At 50.4% G+C, this 17,013-nt stretch overlaps 1 long non-coding RNA gene across 1 annotated transcript; it reads left to right on the forward strand.

Moving 5' to 3' along the window:
- The first annotated feature begins 855 nt into the window (after window positions 1-855).
- On the forward strand, window positions 856-14,582 carry LOC148477351 (uncharacterized). Its single transcript, XR_015872519.1, has 3 exons — window positions 856-980; window positions 11,750-11,841; window positions 14,530-14,582. It is a non-coding gene; the product is annotated as an uncharacterized LOC148477351 (long non-coding RNA).
- The last annotated feature ends 2,431 nt before the right edge of the window (window positions 14,583-17,013 follow it).

Genomic DNA, 17,013 nt, shown 5'->3' on the forward strand with positions numbered 1-17,013 from the left:
CGCAGAGCGTTTCCTGCGGCAGTAATGGGGTCACACCTAGTCCTATAATCACATACAGTATATACTGTCATTAAGCCAATCAGTGATCACCTGTAATACGGCGCAGCGCGTTTCCTGCGGCAGTAATGGGGTCACACCTAGTCTTATAATCACATACAGTATATACTGTCATTAAGCTAATCAGTGATCACCTGTAATACGACGCAGCGCGTTTCCTGCGGCAGTAGTGGGGTCACACCTAGTCCTATAATCACATACAGTATATACTGTCATTAAGCCAATCAGTGATCACCTGTAATACGGCGCAGCGCGTTTCCTGCGGCAGTAGTGGGGTCACACCTAGTCCTATACTCACATACAGTATATACTGTCATTAAGCCAATCAGTGATCACCTGTAATACGGCGCAGCGCGTTTCCTGCGGCAGTAATGGGGTCACACCTAGTCCTATACTCACATACAGTATATACTGTCATTAAGCCAATCAGTGATCACCTGTAATACGACGCAGCGCGTTTCCTGCGGCAGTAATGGGGCCACACCTAGTCCTATACTCACATACAGTATATACTGTCATTAAGCCAATCAGTGATCACCTGTAATACGGCGCAGCGCGTTTCCTGCGGCAGTAATGTTGTCACACCTAGTCCTATACTCACATACAGTATATACTGTCATTAAGCCAATCAGTGATCACCTGTAATACGGCGCAGCGCGTTTCCTGCGGCAGTAATGGGCATTATAAGATGCTTTTCTCTTTGCATGTGAGGTGTATGTACAGGAGAGGCGCAGAGCTTGCACTCTACAGAGCTGGGCTCCGCCTCCTCCCCACTGACGCAGCAGCGCTTCACCCCTGTATCCCTGTGTGAGACGGAGAGCTGTGCACACAGGAGCCCCTCCTCTCCTTCCCACCCAACAGACAGCCAGAAGAATAGAGACCGCTCAACACGTGGACGGCGACTGTCTAGGGGAGAGGTGACTGTAAGTACCCCCTGGAGGCCACTGCCAGCCCTGAGGATGAGGTGGGGGTGGGTGTAACATGGCAGCTATGTCTCTTCTTGCTTGATGCCTTTGTGCACATTGAGTAATGGGATGCCATCTGGCAGGAGAAGGGTTACTGTGTGGCAGCCATTGTACTGCCTTGTGTCCCTGCAGCCCACCCCCCTTCCTGTGCGATCTCCATCCTTTGTCTCTGTGCCCAGATGTTGCCCCAGTATCTGTGCGTTGTCTGTGTGGTGCGGAGGCTGCTGCAGTCTCTGCTGTCTCCCTCCCTCCTCTCCCCTATGCTCATTCTCTCTCTGCCATCTCGCTGCCTCGCTCCTCTCACAGCAGCAGATAATGAAGCTTCTGCCGCACAAGCTAGAACTTTGGGCAGGTAACAGACTGCTGGGTACATGTCTGTGTCATGTATGATGAGTCACCTTGTATGTGCGACTCTCCCTTAATTACACATCATTCTCAGCAGCGCTAAGTATTCATTGAGCTGATTCTTTCTAGACGTATGTGTATATGGTATGTGCAGGGGAGAACTGGGGTATCTGCCATGTACTAATGTGAGGGGTATCAGCAGTATGTAGAGGAGAGGTAGGTGTATCTGGCATGTACTAATGTGAGGGGTATCAGCAGTGTGTAGAGGAGAGGTAGGAGTATCTGGGGTATCCGGCATGTACTAATGTGAGGGGTATTAGCAGTATGTAGAGGAGAGGTAGGTGTTTCTGGAATGTACTAATGTGAGGGGGTATCAGCAGTGTGTAGAGGAGAGGTAGGTGTATCTGGGGTATCCGGCATGTACTAATGTGAGGGGTATCAGCAGTATGTAGAGGAGAGGTAGGTGTTTCTGGAATGTACTAATGTGAGGGGGTATCAGCAGTATGTAGAGGAGAGGTAGGTGTTTCTGGAATGTACTAATGTGAGGGGGTATCAGCAGTATGTAGAGGAGAGGTAGGAGTATCTGGCATGTACTAATGTGAGGGGGTATCAGCAGTATGTAGAGGAGAGGTAGGTGTATCTGGCATGTACTAATGTGAGGGGGTATCAGCAGTGTGTAGAGGAGAGGTAGGAGTATCTGGGGTATCCGGCATGTACTAATGTGAGGGGTATCAGCAGTATGTAGAGGAGAGGTAGGTGTTTCTGGAATGTACTAATGTGAGGGGGTATCAGCAGTATGTAGAGGAGAGGTAGGAGTATCTGGCATGTACTAATGTGAGGGGGTATCAGCAGTATGTAGAGGAGAGGTAGGTGTATCTGGCATGTACTAATGTGAGGGGGTATCAGCAGTATGTAGAGGAGAGGTAGGTGTATCTGGGGCATGTAGTAATGTGAGGGGGTATCAGCAGTATGTAGAGGAGAGGTAGGTGTATCTGGCATGTACTAATGTGAGGGGGTATCAGCAGTGTGTAGAGGAGAGGTAGGAGTATCTGGGGTATCCGGCATGTACTAATGTGAGGGGTATCAGCAGTATGTAGAGGAGAGGTAGGTGTTTCTGGAATGTACTAATGTGAGGGGGTATCAGCAGTATGTAGAGGAGAGGTAGGAGTATCTGGCATGTACTAATGTGAGGGGGTATCAGCAGTATGTAGAGGAGAGGTAGGTGTATCTGGCATGTACTAATGTGAGGGGGTATCAGCAGTATGTAGAGGAGAGGTAGGTGTATCTGGGGCATGTAGTAATGTGAGGGGGTATCAGCAGTATGTAGAGGAGAGGTAGGTGTATCTGGAGTATCTGGCATGTACTAATGTGAGGGGGTATGAACAGTATGTAGAGGAGAGGTAGGTGTATTTGGCATGTACTAATATGTAGAGGAGAGGTAGGTGTATCTGGAGTATCTGGCATGTACTAATGTGAGGGGTATCAGCAGTATGTAGAGGAGAGGTAAGTGTATCTGGCATGTACTAATATGTAGAGGAGAGGTAGGTGTATCTGGGGTATGTGGCATGTACTAATATGTAGAGGAGAGGTAGGTGTATCTGGGGTATCTGGCATGTACTAATGTGAGGGGGTATCAGCAGTATGTAGAGGAGAGGTAGGTGTATCTGAGGTATCTGGCATGTACTAATATGTAGAGGAGAGGTAGGAGTATTTGGAGTATCTGGCATGTACTAATGTGAGGGGGTATCGGCAGTATGTAGAGGAGAGGTAGGTGTATCTGGCATGTACTAATGTGAGGGGGTATCAGCAGTATGTAGAGGAGAGGTAGGTGTATCTGGGGCATGTAGTAATGTGAGGGGGTATCAGCAGTATGTAGAGGAGAGGTAGGTGTATCTGGAGTATCTGGCATGTACTAATGTGAGGGGGTATGAACAGTATGTAGAGGAGAGGTAGGTGTATTTGGCATGTACTAATATGTAGAGGAGAGGTAAGTGTATCTGGAGTATCTGGCATGTACTAATGTGAGGGGTATCAGCAGTATGTAGAGGAGAGGTAGGTGTATCTGGCATGTACTAATATGTAGAGGAGAGGTAGGTGTATCTGGGGTATCTGGCATGTACTAATGTGAGGGGTATCAGCAGTATGTAGAGGAGAGGTATTAGTATCTGGCATTTACTAATGTGAGGGGTATCAGCAGTATGTAGAGGAGAGGTATTAGTATCTGGCATTTACTAATGTGAGGGGTATCAGCAGTATGTAGAGGAGAGGTAGGTGTATCTGGCATGTACTAATGTGAGGGGGTATCAGCAGTATGTAGAGGAGAGGTAGGTGTATCGGGCATGTACTAATGTGAGGGGTATCAGCAGTATGTAGAGGAGAGGTAGGAGTATCTGGCATGTACTAATGTGAGGGGTATTAGCAGTATGTAGAGGAGAGGTAGGTGTATCTGGGGCATGTACTAATGTGAGGGGTATTAGTAGTATGTAGAGGAGAGGTAGGTGTATCTGGCCTGTATTAATGTGAAGGGGTATCAGCAGTAGGTAGAGGAGAGGTAGGTGTATCTGGCATGTATTAATGTGAGGGGGTATCAGCATTATATAGAGGAGAGGTAGGTGTATCTGGGGCATCTGGCATGTACTAATGTGAGGGGTATCAGCAGTATGTAGAAGAGAGGTAGGTGTATCTGGGGCATCTGGCATGTATTAATGTGAGTGAGTATTTGGGTAGACTGAACGGGTAGGTGATTTTGGGGTATATGGGGATATCTTATGTAAGGGACTATAACAGCAATAGTGGCTATATAAGTAATTATCTATATATAGTAATTGTAGCATGTGTACTTACATGCTATATGAATAACTTGGATTCCAGAAGAGGTGCCAGGTGGGCGGTGTAGTGTGCCAGGTGGGCGGTGCAGTGTGCCAGGTGGGCGGAAGAAGGGGTGGCTGGATCCTCTGGGAGTTGGTCCATCAGATGGGGAGGAGGAGCCATAAGTCTCTTCATGTGGACGGTAGAAGATGTTTTCCTCCCTGTTATCTCTGTGGCACGGGGAGGAGAGAGGTGAGTGTCCTGCAGAGCTGTTACTGTAGTGCTGGAGATGGGGAGTGGGAATATACAGTCTGGGGGGGAGTTAGAAGTTGCACGGAGGGCAGCTGGAGGGGGGATGGAGGGAGGCTGGAGGGATGGAGGGAGGCTGGAGGGATGGAGGGAGGCTGAGGATGCCAGGAATGTGGAGGGCTGAGAACGCTGGATGTTACTTATATCACAGAGAAATCCGCTGGCTGGAAGTTCAGTTTCTAATCAGTAATCTGTGTATCTCACACCTCTCACTGTGACATGGAGAATGAGTCAGCAAACCGACCCAGCTGCCTCTCTCCCTGTCAGCCTGCCAGTGACACCCTGCCTCCTGTCCTGTCCATCCCCAGCCTGCATCTCCTGCCCTGACCATCCCCAGCCTGCATCTCCTGCCTCCTGTCCTGTCCATCCCCAGCCTGCATCTCCTGCCCTGTCCATCCCCAGCCTGCATCTCCTGCCCCGCCTGTCCTGTCCATCCCCAGCCTGCATCTCCTGCCTCCTGTCCTGTCCATCCCCAGCCTGCATCTCCTGCCTCCTGTCCTGTCCATCGCCAGCCTGCATCTCCTGCCCTGTCCATCCCCAGCCTGCATCTCCTGCCCTGTCCATCCCCAGCCTGCATCTCCTGCCCTGTCCATCCCCAGCCTGCATCTCCTGTCCTGTCCATCCCCAGCCTGCATCTCCTGTCCTGTCCATCCCCAGCCTGCATCTCCTGCCCCGCCTGTCCTGTCCATCCCCAGCCTGCATCTCCTGCCTCCTGTCCTGTCCATCCCCAGCCTGCATCTCCTGCCTCCTGTCCTGTCCATCCCCAGCCTGCATCTCCTGTCCTGTCCATCCCCAGCCTGCATCTCCTGCCTCCTGTCCTGTCCATCCCCAGCCTGCATCTCCTGCCCTGCCTGTCCTATCCATCCCCAGCCTGCATCTCCTGCTCTGTCCATCCCCAGCCTGCATCTCCTGCCCTGTCCATCCCCAGCCTGCATCTCCTGCCTCCTGTCCTGTCCATCCCCAGCCTGCATCTCCTGCCCTGCCTGTCCTATCCATCCCCAGCCTGCATCTCCTGCTCTGTCCATCCCCAGCCTGCATCTCCTGCTCTGTCCATCCCCAGCCTGCATCTCCTGCCTCCTGTCCTGTCCATCCCCAGCCTGCATCTCCTGCCCTGCCTGTCCTATCCATCCCCAGCCTGCATCTCCTGCTCTGTCCATCCCCAGCCTGCATCTCCTGCCCTGTCCATCCCCAGCCTGCATCTCCTGCCCTGTCCATCCCCAGCCTGCATCTCCTGCCCTGTCCATCCCCAGCCTGCATCTCCTGCCCCGCCTGTCCTGTCCATCCCCAGCCTGCATCTCCTGCCCCGCCTGTCCTGTCCATCCCCAGCCTGCATCTCCTGCCCCGCCTGTCCTGTCCATCCCCAGCCTGCATCTCCTGCCCCGCCTGTCCTGTCCATCCCCAGCCTGCATCTCCTGCCCCGCCTGTCCTGTCCATCCCCAGCCTGCATCTCCTGCCCCGCCTGTCCTGTCCATCCCCAGCCTGCATCTCCTGCCCCGCCTGTCCTGTCCATCCCCAGCCTGCATCTCCTGCCCCGCCTGTCCTGTCCATCCCCAGCCTGCATCTCCTGCCTCCTATCCTGTCCATCCCCAGCCTGCATCTCCTGCCTCCTGTCCTGTCCATCCCCAGCCTGCATCTCCTGCCTCCTGTCCTGTCCATCCCCAGCCTGCATCTCCTGTCCTGTCCATCCCCAGCCTGCATCTCCTGCCTCCTGTCCTGTCCATCTCCAGCCTGCATCTCCTGTCCTGTCCTGTCCATCCCCAGCCTGCATCTTCAGCCTGCATCTCCTGTCCATCTGCAGCCTGCATCTCCTGTCCATCTGCAGCCTGCATCTCCTGTCCATCTGCAGCCTGCATCTCCTGTCCATCTCCAGCCTGCATCTCCTGTCCATCTCCAGCCTGCATCTCCTGTCCATCTCCAGCCTGCATCTCCTGTCCATCTCCAGCCTGCATCTCCTGCCTCCTGTCCTGTCCATCTCCAGCCTGCATCTTCTGCCTCCTGTCCTGTCCATCCCCAGCTTGCATCTCCTTCCCCATCTGTGTGTGACAGGCGGAGTAAGACACTGAGGTAATGCGATACTTGTATACCTCCTCGCCGATGTTCCATCCTCATATGACTAGTGACCATGCATAGCCTAATCTGGGTATTTGTAGAAGGGTTGGGGGTTTTTGTTCATTATATGGAGCATTCATTAACATTCTGTGGAAAAGGGGGGGGGGGGATGAGGGGCCGTCTTGTCCGAGGCGCACTCTCTACGCCATTGCCCCGCTGAGGAATCGCAGGGCAATTTCCAAGGTGACCATATAGGAGGAGATGTACTAAGCCTTGGACAGAGATAAAGTACTAACCAATTATCTTCGTCCACTTTATCACTCTCCAAGGCTTAGTGCACCTACCCCATAGGGACCCATTTATCAATGATCGCTCAGGGCATGCCAGTAATGCCCATGACCGCATTGCCATCATACTGGCCAGATGTATCATCAGGGACACTGGCTCTGCGATGTCTCTGGAGCGCGGCCGGCCACTACAGGGGACTGCCCATCCGCCATAGCCGGGAGGGTTCCAGCGGATCCCACCGTGGGGTAGCCGAAATGACAGTCGATCATATGGTTTTAAACACTGAACAATTTTTTTTTGTCCATTTTCAAATTGGTTATATTTGTGTGTTTTAACCAATTTATCTGAACGACCATTTTTGTCTGTTTCCCAGTATTTGTGAGGAAACGGACGATTGTCAGTAGTTCCCATACATTACCAGGTTTTCATTTCAACCAGCCAGATTGGACAGATATCTGACAGATAAGTGTATAGTGTATGCCCAACTTAACACATTACACTTGTTGTATACGTCATGCAGAAGATGACCCATATTCCTGTGAAAACTCAGAGATGGGTCAGGTCCATCGGCAGCTCCCTGGTATTGGGTAACATGTAGTATGAGCTGTATGTGTGTTAGAGCGTGTGGTGTAGTGTAAGGGGCAGGTAGTACAGACAGGGCTCTGCATTTCCCATAGTACTTATTACTGTGTGGGGGGTTATAATGCACATTATGGGTATTGGGTAACATGTATTATGTGCTGTATGTGTTATTATTATTATTATTATTATCCTTTATTTATATGGCGCCACAAGTGTTCCGCAGCGCCTTACATAGTACATAGAACTAATAAGTGAACAAGAAGCAAGTAACTTACAGTACATTACAGTTAGAGCGTGTAGTGTAGTGTAAGGGGCAGGGAGTACAGACAGGGCTCTGCATTGCCCATAGTACTTAATACTATGTGTGGGGGGAGATTATTGGTATTGGGTAACATGTAGTATGTGCTGTATGTGTGTTAGAGCGTGTGGTGTGGTGTAGTGTATGGGGCAGGTAGTACAGACAGGGCTCTGCATTGCCCATAGTACTTATTACTGTGTGGGGGGTTATTATGCACATTATGGGTATTGGGTAACATGTAGTATGTGCTGTATGTGTGTTAGAGCGTGTGGTGTAGTGTAAGGGGCAGGGAGTACAGACAGGGCTCCAGCTGCTGCTGCCTGTCTGTCCTGGGTCACCTTATCCAGGATAATCTCGGTCACTGCTTGGCCTCATTGCTAGTTAACGTGGCCATCGCCTGTGCCTGTGCGCCGCCTCTTCCTTTTTTTTTTTTTTTTTTTTTTTTTAGTCCTGGTTTATCTGCATTGAACAGGTGCATTATCCAAGGTGGCTGCCAATTTTATTGTGTATGTACTTACTGTTTATATTGTACGTTTTATTACCTGGCTGATTATAGGCCCGGTGGTCCCCTTGCACGCGGCCCGTGTCCCGTGGTCCCCTTGCACGCGGCCCGTGTCCCGTGGTCCCCTTGCACGCGGCCTGTGGCGGATGGTCACGCCCGCAGTCTTTGATGCTGTGCTCGCAGTGAGGTCTGAGCTGTCCCAATACACGTTCCTGACCAGGAAGCAGAGGCAGCCGCTTTCCTTCATACCCTTAATGGAGGAATGCAGCAGCAGAAATGGGTAAGGGGCTGTAGTGATAGGTGTGCTGAAGAGCCTTATTGCAGCATGTCAGGATCGCCCTATGGGGTAGCCGTACTCCCAGGCGCCTGTCTGTCTGAGCGACCAAATTAATTCAGACACAGACTGCTGAAGACTCTTTTTTTTTTCTCAGGGTTTGAAATAAGATTCTATAATGTTGGTAGTAAATTCATCTTGATAGCTGCTGTTAGCCCTATGCAGGAGAGGCATAGATTATTCCATGGGGGTCAGCCTCTAGCTTCCTGTGTCATGGGGGTCAGCCTCTAGCTTCCTGTGTCATGGGGGTCAGCCTCTAGCTTCCTGTGTCATGGGGGTCAGCCTCTAGCTTCCTGTGTCATGGGGGTCAGCCTCTAGCTTCCTGTGTCATGGGGGTCAGCCTCTAGCTTCCTGTGTCATGGGGGTCAGCCTCTAGCTTCCTGTGTCATGGGGGTCAGCCTCTAGCTTCCTGTGTCATGGGGGTCAGCCTCTAGCTTTCTGTGTCATGGGGGTCAGCCTCTAGCTTTCTGTGTCATGGGGGTCAGCCTCTAGCTTCCTGTGTCATGGGGGTCAGCCTCTAGCTTCCTGTGTCATGGGGGTCAGCCTCTAGCTTCCTGTGTCATGGGGGTCAGCCTCTAGCTTCCTGTGTCATGGGGGTCAGCCTCTAGCTTCCTGTGTCATGGGGGTCAGCCTCTAGCTTCCTGTGTCATGGGGGTCAGCCTCTAGCTTCCTGTGTCATGGGGGTCAGCCTCTAGCTTCCTGTGTCATGGGGGTCAGCCTCTAGCTTCCTGTGTCATGGGGGTCAGCCTCTAGCTTCCTGTGTCATGGGGGTCAGCCTCTAGCTTCCTGTGTCATGGGGGTCAGCCTCTAGCTTCCTGTGTCATGGGGGTCAGCCTCTAGCTTCCTGTGTCATGGGGGTCAGCCTCTAGCTTCCTGTGTCATGGGGGTCAGCCTCTAGCTTCCTGTGTCATGGGGGTCAGCCTCTAGCTTCCTGTGTCATGGGGGTCAGCCTCTAGCTTTCTGTGTCATGGGGGTCAGCCTCCTGCTTCCTGTGTAAGGGTGGAAAGTTTGCTGCATAGAGCAGGCACTAAGAAATGTAATCATGTGAGTTTGCATTGTGGATTAAGGGCCTGATTCAGAGCCGCTCGTTCGCTCTGAGCGATGTTCGCACAACTGCGCATGCGTATGGGTCGTAATGCGCGTGCGCAAACCAGTAATTGCGGTCGGAAATCGTGCGCTCGCAAAATAGCGAGGGGCTGCTAATTTTATTGACAGAATGTACCATTTGTGGGTGGTAACAGGGGAAGTTGTTTTAAAACGGGGGAGTGGAGATCCGAACGCAGGCGTGCCTAACCGTCAAAAGGGCGTTTAATGGGAGTGCGTAATTAGTAAAGGAGCGTCATCGACCACGTCACTTGGTTGTCTTTTAGCCTGAACTGCTCGCAGTGATAGTGGTAAGAAAAACCTACCACAAGCACTGCGAGCAGTTCAGATGCCTTTCGATGTACCCGATTAATCTAATAAATACCGGAGATGACGTGTGATGCGAACGGCAAAGGGGCGTCTTTACAAAATAGCGAGCGCATTTTTTGGTCGCTCGCTCAGACATAGAGGCGTCAACAAGCCGCAAAGAGCGAGCGCTCAATTTAATTAGCCGGCCCCTTTTTTGGAACGACCGTCCACAAATAGCGTCCGGCTCTGAATCAGGCCCTAAAAGCGGTTTACATACATATTTGCAGGTACTGAGCGCTCAATGCAGGCTGGTATCTCCCAAGAAATGGCTCTCAGGGGATTATAGCCATGTAAGTGCATCAATGACTATTTCATAATATCATTATTTATTGGGGTATAAAGTAATTAGCATATTTTTATGCAGCCTTCAAAAATTGCAGCTGACAACCACAGATGGGCTCTGGCCATTCTGATTATTCTACACGATTCTCTCTTCTCCCGCAATGTCCCTCCCTGGCTGTGCTGACAGCTGGTCTAAAGTGTTTACCCACAGGGTATATAGACCTTTTCCCCTGGGTGGTCATTCAGGGGGTAGTGTAGATGCTAATATGGGGAGTAAATATCTACTCTGTGTGAACTTCTGTGGGTCAAAAAATAGTCCAAACCTTTTTCAAACTATATCTGTTCTCAGATACATCCCAGACACATAATGTCCCCATCATCAGTACATCAGGTCTAACCTCCTGCACGTTCTCACATACACAGTGACCCTTCTATTACTGTGCTTCATTCTATAACTGTCCTCTGATACGTCCCACATAATGTCCCCATCATCAGTACATCAGGTCTAACCTCCTGCACGTTCTCATATACACAGTGACCCTTCTATTACTGTGCTTCATTCTATAACTGTCCTCTGATACGTCCCAGACACATAATGTCCCCATCATCAGTACATCAGGTCTAACCTCCTGCATGTTCTCATATACACAGTGACCCTTCTATTACTGTGCTTCATTCTATAACTGTCCTCTGATACTTCCCAGACACATAATGTCCCCATCATCAGTACATCAGGCCTAACCTCCTGCACGTTCTCATATACACAGTGACCCTTCTATTACTGTGCTTCATTCTATAACTGTCCTCTGATACTTCCCAGACACATAATGTCCCCATCAGTACATCAGGCCTAACCTCCTGCACGTTCTCATATACACAGTGACCCTTCTATTACTGTGCTTCATTCTATAACTGTCCTCTGATACGTCCCAGACACATAATGTCCCCATCAGTACATCAGGCCTAACCTCCTGCACGTTCTCATATACACAGTGACCCTTCCATTACTGTGCTTCATTCTCTAACTGTCCTCTGATACGTACCAGACACATAATGTCCCCATCAGTACATCAGGTCTAACCTCCTGCACGTTCTTATATACACAGTGACCCTTCTATTACTGTGCTTCATTCTCTAACTGTCCTCTGATACGTCCCAGACACATAATGTCCCCATCAGTACATCAGGTCTAACCTCCTGCACGTTCTCATATACACAGTGACCCTTCTATTACTGTGCTTCATTCTATAACTGTCCTCTGATACGTCCCAGGCACATAATGTCCCCATCATCAGTACATCAGGCCTAACCTCCTGCACGTTACTGCCCCTGACTGTGGTGACTCGCATGCGTTTCCCAGTGTTTGGGCCGGTACGGGATACACTCTGTCCTGAGACATGATCTGTGAGTGACGTAGCTGACCGTGTTATTGCCCCTGACTGTGGTGACTCTATCGTCTGTTTCCTGCCATTCTCTAGGTTTGCTGCTTCCAGAGTTGAGCATATCTGGGATGAGTGAGCTGCGGTTCCCTGAAGAGAAACCTCTGTTAAGAGGTCAGGACACCGAGATGGTGAGTGTCTGTCACACCTCAGTATGTCTACAGTTATTACAGCATTCTGTAGTCCCCCTTATATGCCCCTACATCACATACCCTCCCACTGTCCTCACCTACACCCCCATATCACATACACTCCCACTGTCCTCACCTACACCCCCACATCACCTACACCCCCACTGTCCTCACCTACACCCCCATATCACATACACTCCCACTGTCCTCACCTACACCCCCACATCACCTACACCCCCACTGTCCTCACCTACACCCCCATATCACTTACACTCCCACTGTCCTCACCTACACCCAAACATCACTTACACTCCCACTGTCCTCACCTCCCCCCCACATCACTTACACTCCCACTGTCCTCACCTCCCCCCCCACATCACTTACACTCCCACTGTCCTCACCTACACCCCCACATCACCTACACTCCCACTGTCCTCACCTACACCCCCACATCACCTACACTCCCACTGTCCTCACCTACACTCCCACTGTCCTCACCTCCCCCCCACATCACATACACTCCCACTGTCCTCACCTACACCCCCACATCACATACACTCCCACTGTCCTCACCTCCCCCCCCACATCACATACACTCCCACTGTCCTCACCTCCCCCCCCCACATCACATACACTCCCACTGTCCTCACCTACACCCCCACATCACATACACTCCCACTGTCCTCACCTACACCCCCACATCACATACACTCCCACTGTCCTCACCTACACCCCCACATCACATACACTCCCACTGTCCTCACCTACACCCCCACATCACATACACGCCCACTGTCCTCACCTCCCCCCCCACATCACATACACTCCCACTGTCCTCACCTCCCCCCCCACATCACATACACTCCCACTGTCCTCACCTCCCCCCCCACATCACATACACTCCCACTGTCCTCACCTCCCCCCCCACATCACCTATACTCCCACTGTCCTCACCTCCCCCCCCACATCACATACACTCCCACTGTCCTCACCTCCCCCCCCCACATCACATACACTCCCACTGTCCTCACCTCCCCCCCCACATCACATACACTCCCACTGTCCTCACCTCCCCCCCCACATCACATACACTCCCACTGTCCTCACCTCCCCCCCCACATCACATACACTCCCACTGTCCTCACCTACACCCCCACATCACATACACTCCCACTGTCCTCACCTACACCCCCACATCACATACACTCCCACTGTCCTCACCTACACCCCCACATCACATACACTCCCACTGTCCTCACCTACCCCCCCACATCACATACACTCCCACTGTCCTCACCTACACTCCCACTGTCCTCACCTACACCCCCACATCACATACACTCCCACTGTCCTCACCTACCCCCCCACATCACATACACTCCCACTGTCCTCACCTACACCCCCACATCACATACACTCCCACTGTCCTCACCTACCCCCCCACATCACATACACTCCCACTGTCCTCACCTACCCCCCCACATCACATACACTCCCACTGTCCTCACCTACCCCCCCACATCACATACACTCCCACTGTCCACACCTACCCCCCCACATCACATACACTCCCACTGTCCTCACCTACCCCCCCACATCACATACACTCCCACTGTCCTCACCTACCCCCCCACATCACATACACTCCCACTGTCCTCACCTACCCCCCCACATCACATACACTCCCACTGTCCCTGATTCTGGAAGGATTGCAATTGCAAAGCTGCACGCAGGCTATAGATACAGTATAATGGAGCGTACACACGGTCAGATTTGTCAGACTTGTCAGATTTGTCAGATGAACGATTGAACGATTAAACGATCTGAACGATTTGAACGATTTTACCAAAGTTTTGAACGATTGAACGATTTTACCAAAGTTTTGAACGATTGAACGATTTTACCAAAGTTTTGAACGATTTGAACGATTGAACGATTTTTGACTGCATTAAAGTGAATGGAATCGTCCAAGTCTGACTGCAAACCCATCAGATGTCAGATATCGTTATCTGACAAACGGGAACGCGCATCGTTGATCGTCCATCGTTCAGGCATGTCAGATATGAACGATTTTCCTTCAGATATGAACGACTGAACGATTTTTAAATCGTTATCGTTCATATCTGAAGGAAAAATCTGATCGTGTGTATGCACCATAAGATGCATGCATGCAGGCTATAGATATGATGCCCGTTGGGGCTGGGAAATCCGTCACCATTAGTATCAGCACTTACACCAGCCCCACGCTAGGTATGACCTAGGCTTCTCTTCCCCATACAAACACCTTAGGAGAGATGGAAGTGATACTCTGTAAATATAATATACGGGGATGGGGTGATGCTCTGCGGATGTATTACAGGAGAGAAGGGGTGGCTCTGCTGGTTATCACAGGAATGTAGGAAGTGGTGCTCTGCTGATGTATTACAGTAGAGAAGGGGTGATACTCTGCTGATGTATTACAGTAGAGAAGGGGTGATGCTCTGCTGATGTATTACAGTAGAGAAGGGAGTGATGCTCTATATTATGTGAGAAGGTGATGCTTTGTTGAGGTTTTACAGTACAGAAGGGGTGATGCTCTGCAGATGCATTACAGGAAATTAGTGATGCTCTGTGGTTGTATTACAGGAGAGAAGGGGTGATGCTCTGCAGTTTCTGTAGATGTAATAAATCTTTTCCTTCTGATCATAGGAATCGGCAGACACCTTTCTCTCTGCGGTGGACACTGACTGGAAGGTAGGTGATGTCATTCTGGAATTCCCTCTCCTACATGGTCTCCTAACCCCTGTGACACATGGGGTGCAGGAATTGATGATGGGGTGCAGGAATTGATGATGGGGTGCAGGAATTGATGATGGGGTGCAGGAATTGATGATGGGGTGCAGGAATTGATGATGTGCAGGAATTGATGATGGGGTGTAGGAATTGGTGATGTACAGTAATTGGGGTGTAGGAATTGATGATGTGCAGTAATTGATGATGGGGTGTAGGAATTGATGATGGGGTGTAGGAATTGGTGATGTACAGTAATTGGGGTGTAGGAATTGATGTGCAGTAATTCGTGATGGGGTGTAGTAATTGATGGGGTGTAGGAATTGATGGGGTGTAGGAATTGATGGGGTGTAGGAATTGATGGGGTGTAGGAATTGATGGGGTGTAGGAATTGATGGGGTGTAGGAATTGATGGGGTGTAGGAATTGATGGGGTGTAGGAATTGATGATGGGGTGTATGAATTGATGATGGGGTCTATGAATTGGTGATGGGGTGTAGGAATTGGTGATGGGGTGTAGGAATTGGTGATGGGGTGTAGGAATTGGTGATGGGGTGTAGGAATTGGTGATGGGGTGTAGGAATTGGTGAAGGTGGTGTAGGAATTGGTGATGGGGTGTAGGAATTGATGATGTGCATTAATTGATGATGGGGTGTAGGAATTGATGATGTACAGTAATTGATGATGGGGTGTAGGAATTGATGATGTGCAGGAATTTGTGATGGGGTGCAGGAATTGATGATGTGTAGGAATTGGTGATGGGGTGTAGGAATTGATGATGGGTTGTAGGAATTGATGATGGGTTGTAGGAATTGATGATGGGTTGTAGGAATTGGTGATGGGGTGCAGGAATTGGTGATGGGGTGCAGGAATTGGTGATGGGGTGCAGGAATTGGTGATGGGGTGCAGGAATTGGTGATGGGGTGTAGGAATTGGTGATGGGGTGTAGGAATTGGTGATGGGGTGCAGGAATTGGTGATGGGGTGCAGGAATTGGTGATGTGCAGGAATTGATGGGGTGCAGGAATTGATGATGGGGTGTAGGAATTGGTGATGTGCAGGAATTGATGATGGGGTGTAGGAATTGATGATGGGGTGTAGGAATTGATGATGGGGTGTAGGAATTGATGATGGGGTGTAGGAATTGATGATGTGTAGGAATTGATGATGTGTAGGAATTGATGATGGGGTGCAGGAATTGATGGGGTGCAGGAATTGGTGATGGGGTGCAGGAATTGATGTGGTGCGAGGCTCCCCTGTACTCCAGGTCATTGAGCTTCACCTGGAGCAAGTGCCCCAAAATCTACAGTACGTTCCACCAATCTTATTGAAATTGTCTAGTACAGCAGCCTCATGCCCAGTACATATAACCATATGCCCACCATATGCAGCATTGTGCCCAATATACCTTACCACCGCATACAGCCCAGTGCCCAGCTTTACAACCTGATCTCTGTCCTTCCCTATTTAATAACCCTGTGCACAGTTTAACATCCTACAGACAGTCACGTTAGGTATCGCGCTGCGTCCCAAGTCCTGGACGAATACAGCCATGTACTGCCTCTACAGCGGTCACTTCACTATTGTGTCTACAAGAGCCCTGTACATCAGTCACTCAGACAGGGCCATCTCTTCCATTGGGCTTGTTGGGCAGCTGCCCAAGGGCACGAAGCTTGTAGGGGCCCCCCAAACCACCCCGCTGCAGCCAGTTGGTAAATTTGTGATATTTTATTAGATGGCCGCCGGTGCACTGTATTCTGATCTAACCTCCCCCACCCCATCCCCCCCCAGTCCCAGTTTCACTTCATACGCCGGCTTCAGACCAGTCAGACAGAGTCTCTTTGCATGTGTGGGAGGTCTGATGGGCATGCAGGAGGGTTTAATTTTATTGTCCATTTAAATTTTTTCCCGTGAATGGGTGGGTAAGGGCCCCAGTGCATTGCTTTGCCCAGGGCCCACACTGCTGTTAAGACAACCCTGCACTCAGACAATGGTGTCAGCTCATTAGTGATAGTTATGTCATTATTGTGTCTCTACAAGAGCCCTGTACATCAGTCACTCTCTCCTGGTGATCACTATTACACCAATCACTCAGTTATCCTGGTATAGGGCACCTAGACTATACACAGCACTATCAGTGATTAGTAATAATACAGCCACCTATTGTGTCTCTACAAGAGCCCTGTACAGCAGTCACTCTCTCCTGGTGATCACTATTACACCAATCACTCAGTTATCCTGGTATAGGGCACCTAGACTATACACAGCACTATCAGTGATTAGTAATAATACAGCCACCTATTGTGTCTCTACAAGAGCCCTGTACAGCAGTCACTCTCTCCTGGTGATCACTATTACACCAATCACTCAGTTATCCTGGTATAGGGCACCTAGACTATACACAG

The sequence above is a fragment of the Taudactylus pleione genome, unplaced genomic scaffold, assembly GCF_031769625.1.
Source record: "Taudactylus pleione unplaced genomic scaffold, aTauple2 ptg000724l, whole genome shotgun sequence".
NCBI classification, from domain to species: domain Eukaryota; kingdom Metazoa; phylum Chordata; class Amphibia; order Anura; family Myobatrachidae; genus Taudactylus; species Taudactylus pleione.